Genomic DNA, 18,083 nt, shown 5'->3' with positions numbered 1-18,083 from the left:
TGCCCTCCGGCAATATCGTGGCCGCGAACAGAAAACGCCTTGCAGCAAAACCAATTTTCTCCCCAATGCTCTGTAGGTCTGAATCTAATGTATCTGGAAAATGTCACACTCAAATTAACCTCTTAGGTGACTATCATTACGCCGACTTACAGTTACTTGTCATAATTAGTTAGTTCACAGTGAAGTTGTAAACGTTACAGAATCTATGGTTACTGAATAAGGTTGTAGCTCTTGTTTTATCGAAGCTACCCCGAAACAAATATGACAATTAGCCGCTAAGACGAATCGAACATCACGCCAAGGTTCATTTACTTTTCATCAAGATGTAGTTCAGAGTTAAGTTGTGTAAATATTGTGGAATTCCCATCTGCTTTCAATACATGGGCTTATACAGGAGTGAAGCGGACAGCCCCATGTTTGTGCGTTAGAATAAAACTCTAGTGCTTCCAAGTTTCATTCAGCCAATTAACTTGTTATGTATGCTGAATGGCAAGTTACACACACACTTGTTTTGTTTCATGCACTTCTTTGGACTGCGCTCCGGTCAACCCGTAATCTTAGCTCGCGTCGAGGCTCAGTTTAACGGCCACCTGCGTATAAACGGCGCTCCATCGTAGCTGTGCGTTTAGAGCGGCGTCATAAAAGCCATTAGGCGGTAGCTTTGTGTATGCATGATGTAGTGTGTGTCGTAGTGTGCGCCAGTTATTTTTTTTTGTATTTCGCATAAACGACAGTTACATATTATATATATACACACAGACCAACAATACTCTACACCAACATTATACTACCGTAGCAGCTTCGCGGGTCATCACCTTCACAGGATGGAATGATTCCTCCATTTTTGATGAAGCGCGCTCGAGTGCTGAACTAAGTACCGTTTTGCAATCAAGCAGTTTGAAAGATACGAGAGCTAAAGTAACATTTCGACAGAATAACCAACAAACAAATTAACAAATAAATTGTGGGGTTTTATGTGCCAAAACCACTTTCTGATTACGAGGCACGCCGTAGTGGAGGACTCCGGAAATTTGGACCACCTAGGGTTCTTCAACGTGAACCTAAATCTAAGTACTCGGGTGTTTTCCCGTATCACCCCCATCGAAATGCGACCGCCGTGGCCGGGATTCGATCCCGCAGCCTCGTGCTCAGCAGCCTAACACCACACGCACTGAGCAACCATAGCGGGCAGAATAACCAACAGCGTGGATAGCATTGTTTTTCACATAATGAAAATGCGCATTACATGAAACCACTCACTGTCCACAGGGACACCAATGTACTCATAAGAATTAACAGAACTGAAAATTTGTAGCTGTATAAACTGGGGTAGTAGCGGGAGTTGCATTCCGGGAAACACTGATTATTTTGCATTTGTAACCATTTCATTTCATGGGCCAGAGAGAACATCATAAAGCAATGATATCATGACCACACTGAAGTTGAGTACGATCATTCAAGTTAGTTATTTCGCGCTAAAGGACACAATCATCGGCGAATAGCCCGATTGTTGAAGAAAAGCAGGTGTGGAGGCCATAATCGTACATAACAAATCATAAGGGTCTGAAGAAAAAGCATTTAGCTACGCCAGAAGTGACAGAGCAGACGTGCGAGTTATAAGTGTTGGTAACTACTAGCAGTTATAAGCAGTTATAAGTTACCAGCAGCATGCCAGGTTCTATTAATTAAACATTTAATCCAATTCAAATAATGAGGGTGAATGTTTAACATGCTTAATTTTAGAAGGAGCCGATGAGAAACAGTATAAAAGTTTTCTGGAAGCAAAAAGAAAATGCAATCTATAATAGAGGCCCTATCAGCTGCAGAAAGTGAGTCTTTAGTAAACGTTAGTAGTCAGGCTTGGCACGATAGGGGCCTCCGCTGAAGCTCCTCAGGATCAAATAAAGTTCGTTGTCTGTCTGTCTGTCTGTCTGTGAAAAAAAGTTGTTCAACTTGAGAAAAGTGATTAGGTTGGTGTAGATAACGCTAAGAAGCTTAAGCGGGATGCTAGTCAAAGTGATCGGCCTGTAGTTCGATGTGTCCGTTGCATCACCTGGTTTAGGAAGAGTTATCAGCTTCCCCGCCTTTCAATTGCTGGAAATCGTAGCTTATTGTAAAGACTCGTTAAAAAGCTGCAAAACTATAACTCAGAAAGAAATATCAGTCTCTTTTGAAAACTGTGCAGTCATTCAGTCCATGCCATGTGCTGGTATGTGTGCGTTAAGCACGAGATTAATTGGTAGAGCTTGATGTGCTCCCCTTGCAAAAAGGAGTGCATGACGACTGGTTGCAGCTACTGGCACTACTTATAAGCAGGTGAAGCGGATGAAGCTCATACACAGCCTCATCGCATGTATTGAAGTCTCTGTCGCAGTTCTTGCAGTTGAAGACAGAGCGCATGTTTCCTCGGTTTATCCACCTTTTATATAAATAGTACTAATAAATTCCCGGCGTCTTGGTGGAATGTTACTGGAGTGAAGGATGGCAGCTCGTTCGGGACCGATGATGCCCCTACAGCCACTGAAATCTTATGATATATCCGTTTTCAACAGTGCGATGATGAGATTCTCTAATCCCAGATGCCAGGTGTTCATAAGGACCATGAAGTATAGGCTCTCCAAACTCTGCAGTAAAGTCTCGCCAATCTACATTAGAGAAAGCGGACACCAATCTCGGCGAGTCGTATATTCCTAAAGGAGTACATGACGCAGAGGGCATCAAAGTGCTCTGTGCACCTTCGTGTTTGGCGCAGTCGAGGCAGGCACTGGTTACCGAGAGACCGAGTTTGTGGTGGCTGAAGCGGTCAGCAGACTGCCAACGCAAAAATCGCAGCAGCAGCACAAAGCCGTACGACCGCCTCAGCTCGTGGCACTCGATGAGTCTTGGTTAAGTCCTCAGCGGCGATGCGGCCTTGAATAAGAGATAAAACCACGAGGTGGTCGGCCTCTTCATTTTATGCAATGCCTCGATCGCTGCGGCGGACGCGGGCTCGCTCCACTCTCGCTGAGCGCCACCGATATCGCTGTAGGTTGCAGCAAATGATACGGCCGAGGCGGCCTCCCACATGGAGAATGGTTAGCTTGTTGAGCATGCCAGCAATTCTGCTAATACGTCAGGATTCATAGTGAATTTGTTTTTTGCTCCGACAGACCGGGCATGTGAATAAGAGGCACTGGACAGATGTGTTCTCACCGTAAAGTAGACCGGTGTCTGCTCTATATCTAGCAGTGAGCCTATCCTCCTCTGAAGCGACATATTAGTTCTACTGTCGGGGAGATGTCCACCGGTCGAGTCATCGGCTGCTGACGTTCATATGATGTGCCGGCTAACGTGGCCATGCGACTTGCGGTGTTGCGCTCCCGCAATATCAAGCCGTCTGTGTATACCCCTACGTACTCCCTGAGCTTTTCAGCATGAGTTGCTGAATATCGAAGCCTGCTCCTTGGCGCTGACGCAGATTGTCGCAATTTAGTCGGGCACAATTGGTGGCATTAACCCTTCAGCAAGCAAGACAGCGTATGTGTACCGCGTACCAGTGCCAAGGAGTTCATCGTGTCGCTCTAGATCTATTCGCACCACATTCTCTAATGTGAGCACTTCCATAGTCATCGAAGTAACTTATCTGGATCCGGTGCTACGAGACACATGCCTCAACTATATGCGTCCACTAACCATTGCGGGCCTATCTATGCGCCTCGTTGACTTGCTCTGCCTCGCCTTCCCTACACCGGTACTCACTGGCGGGTAATGGGCTCGGTGTGACTAAGCTAACGTCGCGTTTATAACAGGTAATTAGCCAGTATTAAAACACATAAAAATAGTGCCAAAACGCTATGCAGCGGGGATAACGCACCATGCTACTGAACATATCCCACTGCGGTATACCCTTGAAAGACCCACATTTCTATATATTATGTAACATGGCCAGAATCTTCGCCATTCACAGCTGTATCTTTCATGTTGTGTCCCTGTGTACGAAATGACAGTTACGCATACAATCTCGCTCTGCATATCAGTGGTGGAGAAACCATTAAACGCTCCCAAATTGAGAAACTCTAATTCAATGCGTTTTTTTTAATGACGGAACCCAGAAACAACAGCTTACATCCAGTGCAATGTTTTCTCTTTCTGTACTTCAGCGTAAAAATAACATTTTGCTTGTTCGAACACGCGCGGTCTCGCCTGTCCGGTTGCCGAGGAGTATAGGGTATGCGCTTTAGAACATTTGTACATGTTCGAAATTTGTTCATAGCTAGGCAGAGTGTTTTCTAGACGATGTTTCGGTGATCAAACACGAAATTCTTCAGTGTCCGCGCCCACTGTTCATTCAGATGGGAGAAAATTGACTTTACATAGAGGTTGCTTTCCATTTTGTTTGACTCGGTGAACATATGTCGCATAAATATTCCTGTACAGTAATAATCACGTACAGAAAGCATTACCTGCCCCTCAGTACGCCACAGTTACGTGTACACAATATTCATATACGACACTTTCGTCCTCTTTCAACTTTTCAGCTTCAACCCACCGCAGTCCACAAGTGAGCGTTCGAGCTAAGCTGCGCCCCGACCCCCACTCCGGCCTAATTAAACTGTCAATACGGGAAACCTTAACTACCATCTCGAAGAAGCTAGAAACCATGTTAGTCTGCGCACTACAACTCAACAACGCATACTGCAGCAAAAACACAGTTACAGGTTGGAGAGGAGAGATTCTGAAAGAAACTTGGCTATATGTTAAAGAAGTCACTGCGCTGTGTGGAACTTGACTGATTGTGTTAGAAATTAAGGAAGCGGCACCGATGAAAAAAATAAAGCGGAAGCCTAGTTGGTTCATTACAGAGCGACCCTGGAAGCCACGCTGTCTCAATGAGCACACGACTGTTCGCAGTACTCCGTCGCGAATCCAGTTCATTGTTCGGCCCGCTGTGGTCCGGAAGATAGCCAGAAGTTTGCCGAACCTGCGTGTCAGGCCGCCATCAATTTCCGATAACTAAATCCTTGCCCGACACGCAGCCAGATTTACTGAATCAGAACCAAACGGAAATGAGCGCCTTCCGCAAACTATGACTTTCCCGTCGACCTCGTGTCGCTGGAAGTTGTCCCGATAGTTTCAGTGTGGCTGGCGAAATAAAACAAACAACGAGAACAATTTAGGGCGAAAAGTTGCCGCGCCATCTCCACAGGCACTGCATCCTCGGATATGCTATGGTTGTGCATAACACGTTATTTTGTATTACATTTCTCTGACTTTTACTTTACGATTGGAAGCCTGAAGGCATCACTGAATGGAGTAAGCCAAATTCAATTACTTCCTTAAAAAGTGTTCCAGACCATGGAAAAACTTCCGTGGCAGGTGTTCGTCGAGGGTGCTACGAAAAAAAAACAACTGGTCGAGTGTATGGTGAAGAACGTGAATAAGTTCATGTGAAGCATTGTGCTAGGAAACACGAATCGCGCGCAAGAACATTGCACTAAAGAAAATCAATCCGATCGAAACCTTACTGCGCCTTCTCTGATTCACTCTCGCACTTCTGTTACTGCGACAAAATAGTTACACCGGAGAATAAAAAAAAGGTAAAAACGCCCAATAAGACTTCTGGGAAATTCCTCGGAGCACGCTACAATGACTATAGCTGCATGGAACGTCCAGGGCCTCTTTATTTCTTCTTTTATTCTTGCTTCTATATGTTTAAGCCTTTCTCCTCTTGCTCGAGCGCCATTGTGAGGCCCCTGGGAACGGTGTTGCTGCCGAAATTAGATTAGAAGTGCAGCCTGTTTTGAATAGCCGATGAGGGACAAAAGCCGGCTCAGCGTGATATTGAATAATCGCATTACACAGCCCTGGGCACGCGCCACTGGAGCCGGGATTCCGGCAGAAGTCTGCTACTTTTCTGCGCTCCAAAAGCCAGCCGATACTTTCCGCATCTGTCGGTTTCCTGGCGAAGGACCGTACTTTCGGTTCTGGAAAAGTTACCTTTATTCTGCAGCTGGCGCACACTACCAGGCGAAAGAACACTTATGTGCTGAATGCCGACAACATCTGAATGCGGCTTTTTGTCTGTTTGTTTGTTTATTTGTTTGTTTACGAACAGTTTGGCGACAATGAAAACGCGAGACGCACAAGCCTTCTCCACCTCTTAAAGCAGTACCCTAGAAAGCCATGCAGGAGGAAACTTGGCTGCAATGACTTAAATATTTTTACATACTACTACATTAGATGAAACCCGAAAGGCACACAAGATCAAAAAGAAGGAGCTAAAAGATGAAGCAGCACACGTGGTATAAAGGTTATAAGCAAGGATAAACTGCCTGAGAAAGGCCAGCCAACATTTCGATAAGAGAACCTATCTTGCTCAAAGATAAGTTTTTGCCTGTATCACGTTGCGTTATACACCAAACGGCCAGTAGCGCGGCAATTTATCATGTATTCGCGGCTGACTTGCACGCTCGGAAAGAAACTTTCATGTAGCACGTATTGAGCAACACAGATGTATCGGCAGTTTTTCATGCTGCTCTACAATTTTCTGATTGACACTTTGCATGTAATTGCAATATTTGAGAAGGTAATTAAGAGTAACTGCGTAATTAGGTGAAATGAAACAAATAATCTGAGTGTCTCGGCGCCACGGCAACCAACATCACCGTGGTTCTGTCCAGCTGTGTGGCATTTGCATATTTTTAAATCTTGGTACACGATAGCTGGGACATTTTGTATACGAGTGCTGTGTATTCGCGCGTACTTCTCGTTGGATTGCAGTTGTAGCTAACAATAATTTCTGTGGTTCTACGTGCCCAAAACCACGATCCGATTACGAGGCATGCCGTAGCCGGGGACTCTGAATTAATTTCGACGACCTGGGGTTCTTTAACGTGCACCGAATGCACGTTAAATGCGCGTTTTCCATTTCGCCTCCATCTAAATGCAGCAGCCGCAGCCGGCATTTGATCCCGCGACGTCGTGCGTTGCAACGGGACGACACAGCCACTAAGTAGACACGGCAGCTGCATCGTGCTCTTGTCACTCTTGGAGGACTGACAGCGTGGACGATTATCACCGTGGTAGGGAGCTGACCCATACACAGACGCTATAATGACGTGCTAAGTAGGCAGATATTGTCAGTAAGGTCAAAGTCACAAGTTATTCGTAGGTAGCATAAGTGAAGCGAAAGGTCAAAAGCTTTCACAGATGACCATGGGTAGTGGAGGCACGTAATGTGATATATTAATGAACAATTATGAACAGATAAGACACTCTAGTGCCACCTGATTACCGCCGCTCACATGTAGCATGTGTACCTACAAGTTTCTGACCGCAGTAATAACAGACTTGCCTTTTACAGTGGTGACGAAAGTGCATAGAAATTTCAAGCATAATAAATGTATTTTGCGAATCCATGTCCGGTTTGTTGTTTGCTGAAATCAGTAAGATAAATATTTCGGTTTTTCTTTCTTTTCTAATTAGGATGATGTAGTTTATGCGCTCGTTTTATTCCCTTTGTTGGTGTAATCTTAAGAATAAGACACTACAGGGTAGGTAATATGTAAATAGTACTTTCGTTTCAAAACAACTGCCAGGATTATTGCCAGGATTATTGCATCACGAAAAAAAATATGCAAGAAGAAAAATAGACAAGATTGCCTTTAGACGCGACAGGAGAGACCTCTGGAGTGTGCTCACACTGAAAGACGATTAAGGACCAGCGAAACTAGATAGAATAAGAAACCCCATAATTAGCCTACGCAGCTTAATAAAGCTTTTATTTACATGAAATAGGGACAAAACGTTGCACGTTCTGTGCAAATGCTGTCGTCACCTATCTAGAAATGGGATAAAGGAACGGGCATAAAAACATTCACAGAAGGAAAGAAAAGCGAAATGTGTTGATTTACGTCTTGTGGTAACGACGCGGAGTCAAAAGGAGCCATATGCGCACTGAAAGGGAACTTGTACGAGTGACAGTAGATACAGCGTGGGACAGATGACATCGTACACCGCGAAGTAACATACGTAGCCACTCACTGGAGAAAGAGGTGATCGCGAGAGACACCGTGCACTCGCCGTTCAGCTTATCGACGTCTGGCCCCGGTAGTCTTGTGGCCGAGGGGCAGCGACTTGCGATGGGAGGAGCGGCTTTCCCGCGAGATCGATAGGCCGATGTTTCGCCTACCTCGGCTCACGCTGGCGAGTACACTTGACGGGTGATGACTCGCTTCCCTGCTCCTGCGCGAAAGAGCCTTCGCCAACTCTGTAGGATTCCCCAACTATACCCGCTGTATGGCGCTGGTTTGTGGCCCATGCTAATAACGTGCGCGATACAAGGAAATATCTCACGGGCTACACAGGAAGATTTCCGCGTGGAGACCTCCACGTTCGCGCTGAAGCAAGAATAGTGTCCTTAAACGAATCTACAGTATCCGGGAAGCGTGTGAAAGGTAGCTATTATTCACGGACGTGACTGTGAAAGTATTTCAAATATCACGATTTTCCAAACAATGACGCTCCAGTGGTACGCCGAGGCGGTCTTGGGCTCTCTTTCCGCAGTTTTAGTGCTCTGATTATGGGTGAGCGAATGGCAATGTCCCCGTTTCTCTGCCCATCGTCTCGCTCAAATTTAGTATAATACCAGCCTCCAAAATCAGACCATCGAGCTGCCCAATCTGCAAAAGATTGCTCTGTTTTGTGCCACTATAGGGCCCCACGACGTTAGCTGTCAAAATGCAATAAAAATGGTGGGAAAAATGCAGGGAAGAAATTGATACGCTAGGACCGATCACAGGCATACATAGCGGTACAAGGTAGCTACAGGTGTGATGAAGAGATAAAAAAACATTAATCGGATGTATACAAAAATGCTAGAATGAAAAGCAAATACAGGATACCTATATGAATTGGACGCAAATAATGGAAACGACAAAGTCGATGGATATTTAAAAGAATGGGAACAAAGACATTAGAAGAGAAAGTTTGCACAATAAAATACAAAGTAGTGCATTGCTATTTTAAGCTCGAGGTGATTACCTACGGAGAAAAACATACCGAAAAAAACTACTCGCAATAAGGTGAGGTAGGGAATATTTATTCCCCAGGGCCAATAGCATTACAGGAGTGAGTGTAGAATAAGTTCAACCTAAATTATGAAGAGCATCAGCGAAACAACCAAAATATACTAGTATAATTATACAATATCAGCGGATAACAAACCAAAGTAAATAAATATTATTTTTAATTATCCAAAATACATATTTTAAAGTACCCAGATTAGATAAACCAAAGTGCATAAGAGACGTCAACAAGTATATAATTCAAAGTGAGAAGAGCATTCAAACCATAGTTATAAACACAGAAAAAACAAGAATACTAAAAACGAAACGTCACGTAAGGTTTCTTTAAAACGGTTAGTATCACTTATGTAGGCAACAGTTACAGGAATACGCTTGCACTCGTCAGCGGTCTGCGGGAGAAATGAGTGTAATAATGAGGAGGATCTACAACATGGAATACCAACTTTGTGTTGGTGATCAAGCCGAGGTGATATGTAATGTGGTGCCGAAAAAAGCTCGTTTCGTAGTACGGGATGATGATATATCTTATAAAAGAGAGAGAGCCGCAAGTGTTTACGCCGCAATGCTAAGGTATCTGACTGTAAGTTATACTACATTGTGGTGATGTCGGCTGCGCTGTTGGAGCATATGTATAGTGTGGAATCGTTCCGCACCATTTCAACTGAATAAATTAAAATATTTTGACTAGGATCCGAAACTGAGGCGGCGTATTCGAGTTTAGGCCCGATAAGTGTTTCATAAAGCACCAGTTTGAGACACTGTGGCGCACGTGATAAATTGCGTCGGAGGTAACCTAATCATCTGTTAGCGTTGCTTATTACGTGTGCAATGTGTGTCTTCCAGGTAAGGTCAGATGAGACGTGAACACCTAGGTATTTATAGGATGAAACGCAATCGAGTGCGATGTTGTCGATCGAACCGGCTGTTGGAGTGTTACTACATCTGGATACTCCCATTCACGTACATTTGCTCATGGTTTTTTTTTCATGCGCCATGTTTTACACCATGCACTGATAGCATCAAGATCACATTGAAAAGTGACTGTATCATGGTTAGTGGTTACTTCTAGAAATATTATGCAGTCGTTAGAAAAGAGATGAATACGAGATGTTATACAAGAAGGTAAATCATTAACACAAATTAGAAATAGCAGTGGTCCAAGTACAGAGCCTTGCGGCATGCCTGAGGAAACCAGATTAGAGGGAGAGCCAACGCATTTATCAGAAACGAATTGAGAACGGCTTGACAAGAAACAATCAAGCCAAATAAATAACTGGGGATCAAGGTTAAACGTATACAATTTATACATTAGTAGATTATGACATACTTTATCAAACGCTGTCGAGAAATCTAGAAATATACAATCCGCAAGAAAAGAACGATTAAGAATGGCATGCAGCTTATGTGTAAACGATAGTAGCTGTGTTTCGCATGAATAACTTTTTTGAAAGCCATGTTACGAGTGCGTGAAGAAGGAATTAGATTCGAGAAAGTTAGCAAGATTAAAAATAAGATATGCTCAAGAAGTCTGCACGGGATACCAGTGGGCGAAATGGGATGATAGTTAAGTGGAGAGTGCCTACTACCTATTTTATGAAGTGGAATAACCTCTACTATTTTTCATTCCGCATGGACAGAACACATGTCTAGTGAACGTTGAAAATTTTTGGTTAGTATAGTGAAACTATACTCGCTCGTGCTTTTCCAAAACTTCGGGCTTATCGCGTCGCAACCGGGGGAAGAAGAAATTTTCAATTTAATAATTAGATGCTCTACCCCACAAGGGTCTACTGCAATCGGACACATTGCAGTGGAATATTGCCAGTGTAAAAACAGTGGCGAAACACTTGTCACTGACAAAAACATCATTAAGAATAGATGCGCACTGTTCAGAAGGTGTACGGTTTCCCGCGTTATCGACAAGGCTTATAGCGTTATTGTCTCTTGGGTTTATGACGCACCAGAACTCTTTAGTGTTATTAGGAAGCATGGATGGGAGTGTGCTTTCCTAAAAGTGCTGTTTTACGCAAAGGAGTGCAGATACATATTCATCAGTTCCAGCAGCTTCATCTCTCGTGAACTAATCTCAGTCATACTTACTTCCAAAATATCGAGCTTTCCGCGTTTAGTAGTGATTGATTTCAATACTGCGATTCGAGCATCGGGCGCCGACATGTGTAGGGTTTTCTCAACGATAGTTGGCTGTTCTGCAGTAGTACCAGTGACGCGATTCTGGCGCACAAATATCGCGGCGCACGATAGTTGCTTTAGTTCATGGCAGGCAGCACAGTACAACTGTCTGACACCCCCCCCCCAAAAAAAAAAAAAAAACGGCGCTAGTCGCAGGCTTGCGCAGCGTCGTAGCGCATACCTATCGGCCTGCATTGCGAAACGGAACAATCTTATTTGCTTTCTAACACTACGTGACATACGAATCTTGCATTCACGTCCTGTCTGAACGAACAAGAAACGTAGCGGTACATTTCCACAAATCTCAACCAAGAGGTTGTGTTTTGTTTGAACATCTCCTGCTAATGTGGCAATGAGGGGCGCTGCACTTTTGTAAATAAATTCTGGAGTTTTCCGCGCCATAACCAAGCTATGATTATGAGGCCCGCCATAGTGGGACACTCTTGGTTAATTTTCACCACCTGTGGTTTAGTACCGTCCACCCAATACATGGTTCACGAGGACTCTTGCATTTCACCACCCTCGAAATGGAGCGTGCGCGGCCGCGAAACAGCCCTGTGACCTCGCGCTCAGCAGGTAAGCCACCGCGGTGAGTGCTACGATTTTGTGCTTGCTCCCACGTGATTTCACCTTGAGCCCCATATTACATAGAAGTTAGACACGGTTAAAGGTTTACTGTTAGTGATACTTCGTATGCATTCGACGAGGAGTAGCAAGCCCTTGAATTTCGGAGGTAATATGGGAAGCAGAAGGTCTCTAGCACGTTTCAGACTTTCCAGTTTTACTGTGAATTTATCGCAACATCGCGTTTAATAACGCACAAACTCTGGCCGGAGTTCATGCTTAGCACGCGTATATATTCGAACGCTTAAAAGCAGTACGTCCGTGCATAAGCGCCTTATCCTGGTCATACTGCACACGCCAACACGCGACGAGCTCGAGAAACAAGTGAACGTTTTTGCCATTCCAGCAACGCATATCAACGCGTGGACGCTGGCTTGCCCACTAACATGACTTCCTGAGGTTAGCGCGGCTGCTTCGTCACGGTGCGCCGCTGCTGCTTGACGGGGCACTTGTTATCGCAAGGCGATCGTTAGTCTCATATAGGCACCCCGCTGCGCATCCGACGAAAGCGAAAGGCGGAAAACAGATCAAGTGCGCTGGTGGAAAGACAAGATGGCTTCCAATCTTGAGCGCGTCCCACATTGTTCAGATACCGCATTAACGATTATCAAGTAGGTAATATAACGCCTTCAGCTTGACCTGCGGAGCGCTACGGCCACAACAGGACTTGCAGCTAATGCGAAACGTGCCAGAACGCAACTTGCTATGCCGAAGCGGTCAAGATGACCTGCAGATAAAAACGCAGAGCCAAATGGTGGAATTATTATTGTTATAAGTATTATAACGATATTGTCGGAAGATACTCAAGAGACCACTACTTATTATTTGCCTTCAAAACACCATATAGGCCTTAGAGGAAAAAAAGAGGAACTGCCGCTGGAAGGGGCAGAACGCCTGCCTACTCTTCACAAAGGAGGGCACAAACATAGAACAACGGAAGTCTTGTGTAACAAAGAAAGACGTCTCCGTTTTGTTTTTGCAGATTTCGGCCCAACGTTACTACTTGGGCCAACGTAAAATCGTCAATACGATAAAATCGACGAGCCTCGGGCTGCAATCGGAGGGCCCACATGCATGGGTAGCGCCCAAACTCCACGGTAATTTTGAAATAATATTCCAGATATGGCGAACGTCCGGGCATGGCAACGGTGCAGTAAAGTAAGAAAATATTGTCTCGGCAACAACTAATACGCACAACACGATGTAAAACTCAATGGGCCTAAACAGAAAAACCAGTTACACAACCAAACACGCGACCGAATACAGTAAGCACAGTAATTGCGAAAGAAAATTTCAAGGTTTGCGGACCCATTACGGAATATCGGGGATGTTGCGGTGGCGCGCCACAGAATAATTTCAACCCCAAATGGTTCCCTTGCGCGCATACAGGGCGCAATGTAAGAGAGTTTATAAATTGCGCAGTGGTCACTATCCATTTGCCACTGCCGGCAAACAAACCCCCAACCTCGTGCTGAGTACGACGCCACCAACGGCACTGAGTCACCGCGGCAGCTCAAGAAAGGACCGCTCTCGCTCAAGCGTACACGCAATGTGAATATCTGTCAGCCGTCTGCTGCAGTTACACGTAATGAGGGAGACCATAAATTCACATTACCTCTTTGCGTTGCATTCTTGGAGCTGGCTCACCGAGGCTCGTCTTTCACGGACGATTAAAGGTGCTGTATGTGACGGCCATGTTCCGGAGGTTTGCGTTTCGCTTCAATCCAAGCACCGACATGGGTCACAGCAGCAGGTAGTAGCCGCATTGCGAAAGATTCGACGGGGCAAGGCGCAGTCTCTGCGGCTGCTAAAGGCCTCGCACTTGCGTGACTTCGAGCTCCGTTTCTGCGTAGGTCCCGCGACGTAGTTTCCGCATTTTTCGATGAAGCACCGACGGCGGCTGTTGGAGGGCATGGCATGGCGTTACGACGAGCACGGCGTGGTTCCTTATCTCTCAAGATAGCGGCCGCTGCCATGCAACCCTTTTATTCCGCTTGGTCAGTTCGATTACTTTCAAGGATACGTTCACTAGTGCGTGACGCGGCTTTAAACACAACGCCTTGTTCTGCGCGCTAGCATGATATCGGCGTCCCATAGAGAGAGAGAGAGAGATAAGGGAAGAAGGAAAGGCAGCGAGGTTAACTAGACTGACTCCAGTTTGCTGCCCAACATGTGTGGAGGGGAATGGGGAGTGAAAGAGAGAGAGAGAGAAAAAACGTGAGTCTATACCGTACTTTCAGATGCAGTAAGTAAGGTGTAGGATGTCGGGCACTCAAGTCCGTTGGCTTCATGTAGTGAAGAAGCACTCAAACTGCTTTTTGGGCTGATGAACTGTAAGGCCAGGCTCCCAGGATCTTTGCTTCTGTAAATGGCCTGTCACCCAGTCTATTCAAGGCACACTGGAGAGTCTGACATGACAGTGACAGTGACCAGCCCAAAACACCAATGCCAGAAAGGACTCTGGCGTCACTTGAGGTAGCATTCGCTTCGCTCAGCAGCCTACTGGCCTGCAGCCACATCATAGTGAGAATCACGGAACCGCGGCGCCCATGTCCGTGGATGAAAATAGCACAATAGTTAGATGATCTGGCACCTGATTGTTAAAATCAATTTCAGCTTGGCCCTTTACGTGGAGCTACATAATCATTTATTAAATGTATATCTCGCGCTCCCTGCTAACCTTATTCACGAGTCATACTTCTGCGTATAGCATAGTGAAGTCTATTCCGAGCGAATGGTTTTGCTTCCAGTGTTCGAATTTGTGATGTGTATCCCACTACTGCATGGGAAATGTTGTAGCGGTACTTTTTTTTATTGTAACCATTATAGTCTTTCGTGCTCCAGATACATGTACGTGTTCTCGTTTCGCTTGTTTTTTAGGGAGGGGGGGGGTGAGGGGAATGCTTGTGTACATGCGTGCTTTGGAACTCACAATACAATAGCCAGAAATCTGGGCCCATATACATAACACGTTCTTACGCTAAAGGCGTTCGTGATGTGGGACATATTGTTACGTATTACTAGCGAAGGCGATCAGCCAATGAAAAACAGTACTCACGAACGAAAATCTTTGATTATTCGACCCTAGTTCCACAACTGAGCTTCTGCAAACTCTAAACGTTGCAGTGCGTGTGCCAGTGCGGTGCACTACGTTACGTTCAAGCACGCATCATAAATATACATTGCTTACATACAGTCATGACGACTCTGCGATCACATTGTCAATTCAGCAATATTCGAAGCAATTTAGCTACACATTCTCTTTTATCTTTTGTTGATATGACATTTTCATTAGCCCTGATCTTTCCCTAAGTGGACGCAGTCTGAAACGTGTTTCTTTTTTTTCTCTCAAATGATAGAGATATTGCTCTATATAAGGAATACCTTGCCGCATTCACAGGTAAGCAAAAGCGAACAGAATGACATTCTATTCTGAGGATCAAATAACGCGAGTGCATAATAGTAAAGGCAAACCGTGAGTGAGATAGAAAAGAAAATAGAGTATTAATAAATGAAAGCACAAGAAATAAGACAACTAAGCAGTTTGAAAAGACTAGGTGCGGTGAAATGTAATATTATCTTCCCATTGCTCGTTTTCTATGCTAATCTATCAGCTACTCTATTCAGATTTTTGTCATATTGCATTGGAGACCATTAATAGCAAAAGAAATAAATTTAGACGATAATACTCTTTCACTCCAAATGATTGAAAGAGAGAGTGAGTGTGTGTGTTAGCTAAAAAGAATAAATGGGGGTGGTTTCGTGGCCGAGACGCATTAAATGATCTTCGATGACAGCCTAAGGGAAAGCAGAGTTTGACCACTCCTTGGAAAATCAGTTGTGCGGATGTCTGCACAGTAGAAGGAGCTTCGGGAAAGAGAAAATTATCCCCCACCCGACTGCAACCTAAAGCTACTGACGAATCGCCATACCATTCCTTCAGAAAGAAAGCTTCGTAATCGAAGAAAGACCTTGCCCTGGCGATTGAACCGCGGACTCGGACAAATTTCTCCCTTTTTGGGTAGTTGCTCTGCCAGGTAAGCTAATCAAAAGACTAGACGGTTGCAGAACAAGGTGGAATTATTCGACAACTTGAGGCGCATCGATACTATACATGGCAAATTACTTAACAATATGGCTTATTATGGTATATTGGCAATATGACAACAAATGTGCCTAAAGACAATGCAGCAAAAGGCTGGTCCTGTGCTGCCGCCTATGCCTGAAGGAAGGCTAAAGATAAAATTAAGTTGTATGTTGTTAACAAACTACTATCTTTTTAAAACGACAGAAAGCTGAGCTAGTTGGTAAGGATTCATTATGCAAACTAGAAGTGAGGCGTAATTTTTTCAGATCCCTTTTGCCTACGTAATTCTCAGGCGCTAGTTCACTATTTAAGAGAGGAGAATCCGGGTGATTGTACAGCTTTTAGTATGGATATCGAAGACTTCTATTATTCCTTGCCGCATGACGGGTTGCTAAATTCCGTAAATGAGTGCATTAAAGAACAAGTGCAAGAGTCGGCTTTTATTGACAGATGCGGTGTTTCCACGGGAGCTTTTCTAGAAATTCTTTCAATGTACTTGAAGTCGACGCTGATTGGGTGGAGAGATGGCGTTTTTCTGCAGAAATCAGGCATTTGCATCGGCTCAAAGGTTGCCCCTATTCTTAGCAACATTTACCTGAGTAAGGTCGACAACTGCTTAGAGAAAGCCTTAGGTGATAGCGTTATCAAGATATTTCGTTACGTTGATGATTACCTGATTTTCTGCAATAGGGAAGAATTAGACTCGGCTGCTACCTCAGTAAGTGAGCAATTTAAACTTTATGGGGGAGGATTAAAGTTTACCAAGGAATTACCTCAGCGACGCGTAATTCAGTTTCTTGACATTTCCTTGATCTTCGAACAAAATCATGTTTGTTGGCAGTATTCCCCAAGATCTTCGAAGCCGTTGCTAAACTTTCAATCCAAGCATTCTAAATTAGTAAAAAACGGAATCGCCATGTCGTGCCTTAAGTCTTCCCTCACAAGATCCTGCACGCACAAAATGAGCGCCAGTTTTAATGCGCAGGTCCGGCGCCTATTAGAAGCAGGTTATCCTAATGTAGCGGTGGCCACTGTAGCTGAGCGCCTAAAGAAGTCGGTTTCCAGGGGGACGGACGTAATCACAGAAAGCAGTAATCGCAAAAAAAGAGTAGTGGCTATTCCGTATATTCATTCAGTGTCGCACAGGCTTAAAAAAGTTGTTAGTAGATATGATGTTAATGTTGCTTTCACTGCTCCCAATAAGCTAGGTAAGATATGCGCTGCCGTACAGAATAAAAAGGAGCGGGTTAAAGGTAAAAAACGAACAGATATTTGTCCAGTGAAGCACAATAAGAACAACAGTTTTACAGAATGTCGTATGGGTGTGGTATATCAAATTCCCCTTAGCTGTGGCCAGTTCTACGTAGGGCAAACGGGACGGTGTATCAATCAGAGGCTAATGGAGCATAAAAGGTCGTTAACCGGTGGATCGCCTTCTAATCTTTCGCTACATTGACGAGATTGTAACTGCAAGCCAAAGTTAGATGAATGCGCGATACTGTACAGGCATAAGAATGAAGATACGCGTCTTATGGTAGAGGCATGGCATATCTATAATGGTGGAAGTGCGTGCGTGAGTCAGCCTTCGATTACTTTACATAAGGAAGAGATTAAGTGTCTTAACAGTAGTCTCTCACGTAGACCAGCACGTGTACCCGATTGACACGTGGTGTTACCATTCCTGAGCATGCGCAGATGAGTTTTGTGTCTTCTTTCATTTTTTCGCCTCAGTGCTCCCTTCAGTTGATAGTCGGCGTTCGTGTTGTCCACTTCTCTACTCTTGTGTCCTGTCTGCACGCCTCACTTCTAGTTTGCATAATGTATCTTTTTAAGTCTGAGGCCTATGTTCACTATGAGAAGAGAGTTGATAATACCAAAAAATTCAAAATGCTGAAGACAGGTGCCCCCCACCCAATGGTGTCTTGAATTCCTACTACCTAGCCATGATGTCGGTAATATGGGCGGTGTCTTGTCAGGCCCACTTACGTTTTGTAAGTAAAGATTGAAGATAATGCTTTCTAATGGGGCCAAAGAATAAATTTCGAAAGTTTAGAGAACTTTCTCGCAGCCATTAGGGCCGAAGTATGAATAAATACTTTGATATGCCTGACGCCACC

General features: G+C 44.6%; 1 long non-coding RNA gene across 6 annotated transcripts in view; it reads right to left on the bottom strand.

Annotated features, from left to right (window-relative positions):
* Window positions 1-13,819, bottom strand: part of LOC135902085 (uncharacterized) — a 414,660-nt gene extending 400,841 nt beyond the window's left edge. For all 6 annotated transcript variants that reach the window (XR_010564394.1, XR_010564397.2, XR_011514281.1 and 3 more), the window contains exon 1: window positions 13,495-13,819. This is a non-coding gene — a long non-coding RNA (uncharacterized lncRNA). The remainder of the gene's footprint in view (window positions 1-13,494) is intronic.
* Between the last annotated feature and the right edge of the window lie 4,264 nt (window positions 13,820-18,083).

Source organism: Dermacentor albipictus, chromosome 4 (assembly GCF_038994185.2).
Source record: "Dermacentor albipictus isolate Rhodes 1998 colony chromosome 4, USDA_Dalb.pri_finalv2, whole genome shotgun sequence".
In the NCBI taxonomy this organism is placed as follows: domain Eukaryota; kingdom Metazoa; phylum Arthropoda; class Arachnida; order Ixodida; family Ixodidae; genus Dermacentor; species Dermacentor albipictus.
The sequence above is the reverse complement of the archived record's forward strand: the minus strand, read 5'-3'. Positions and strand labels throughout refer to the sequence as shown.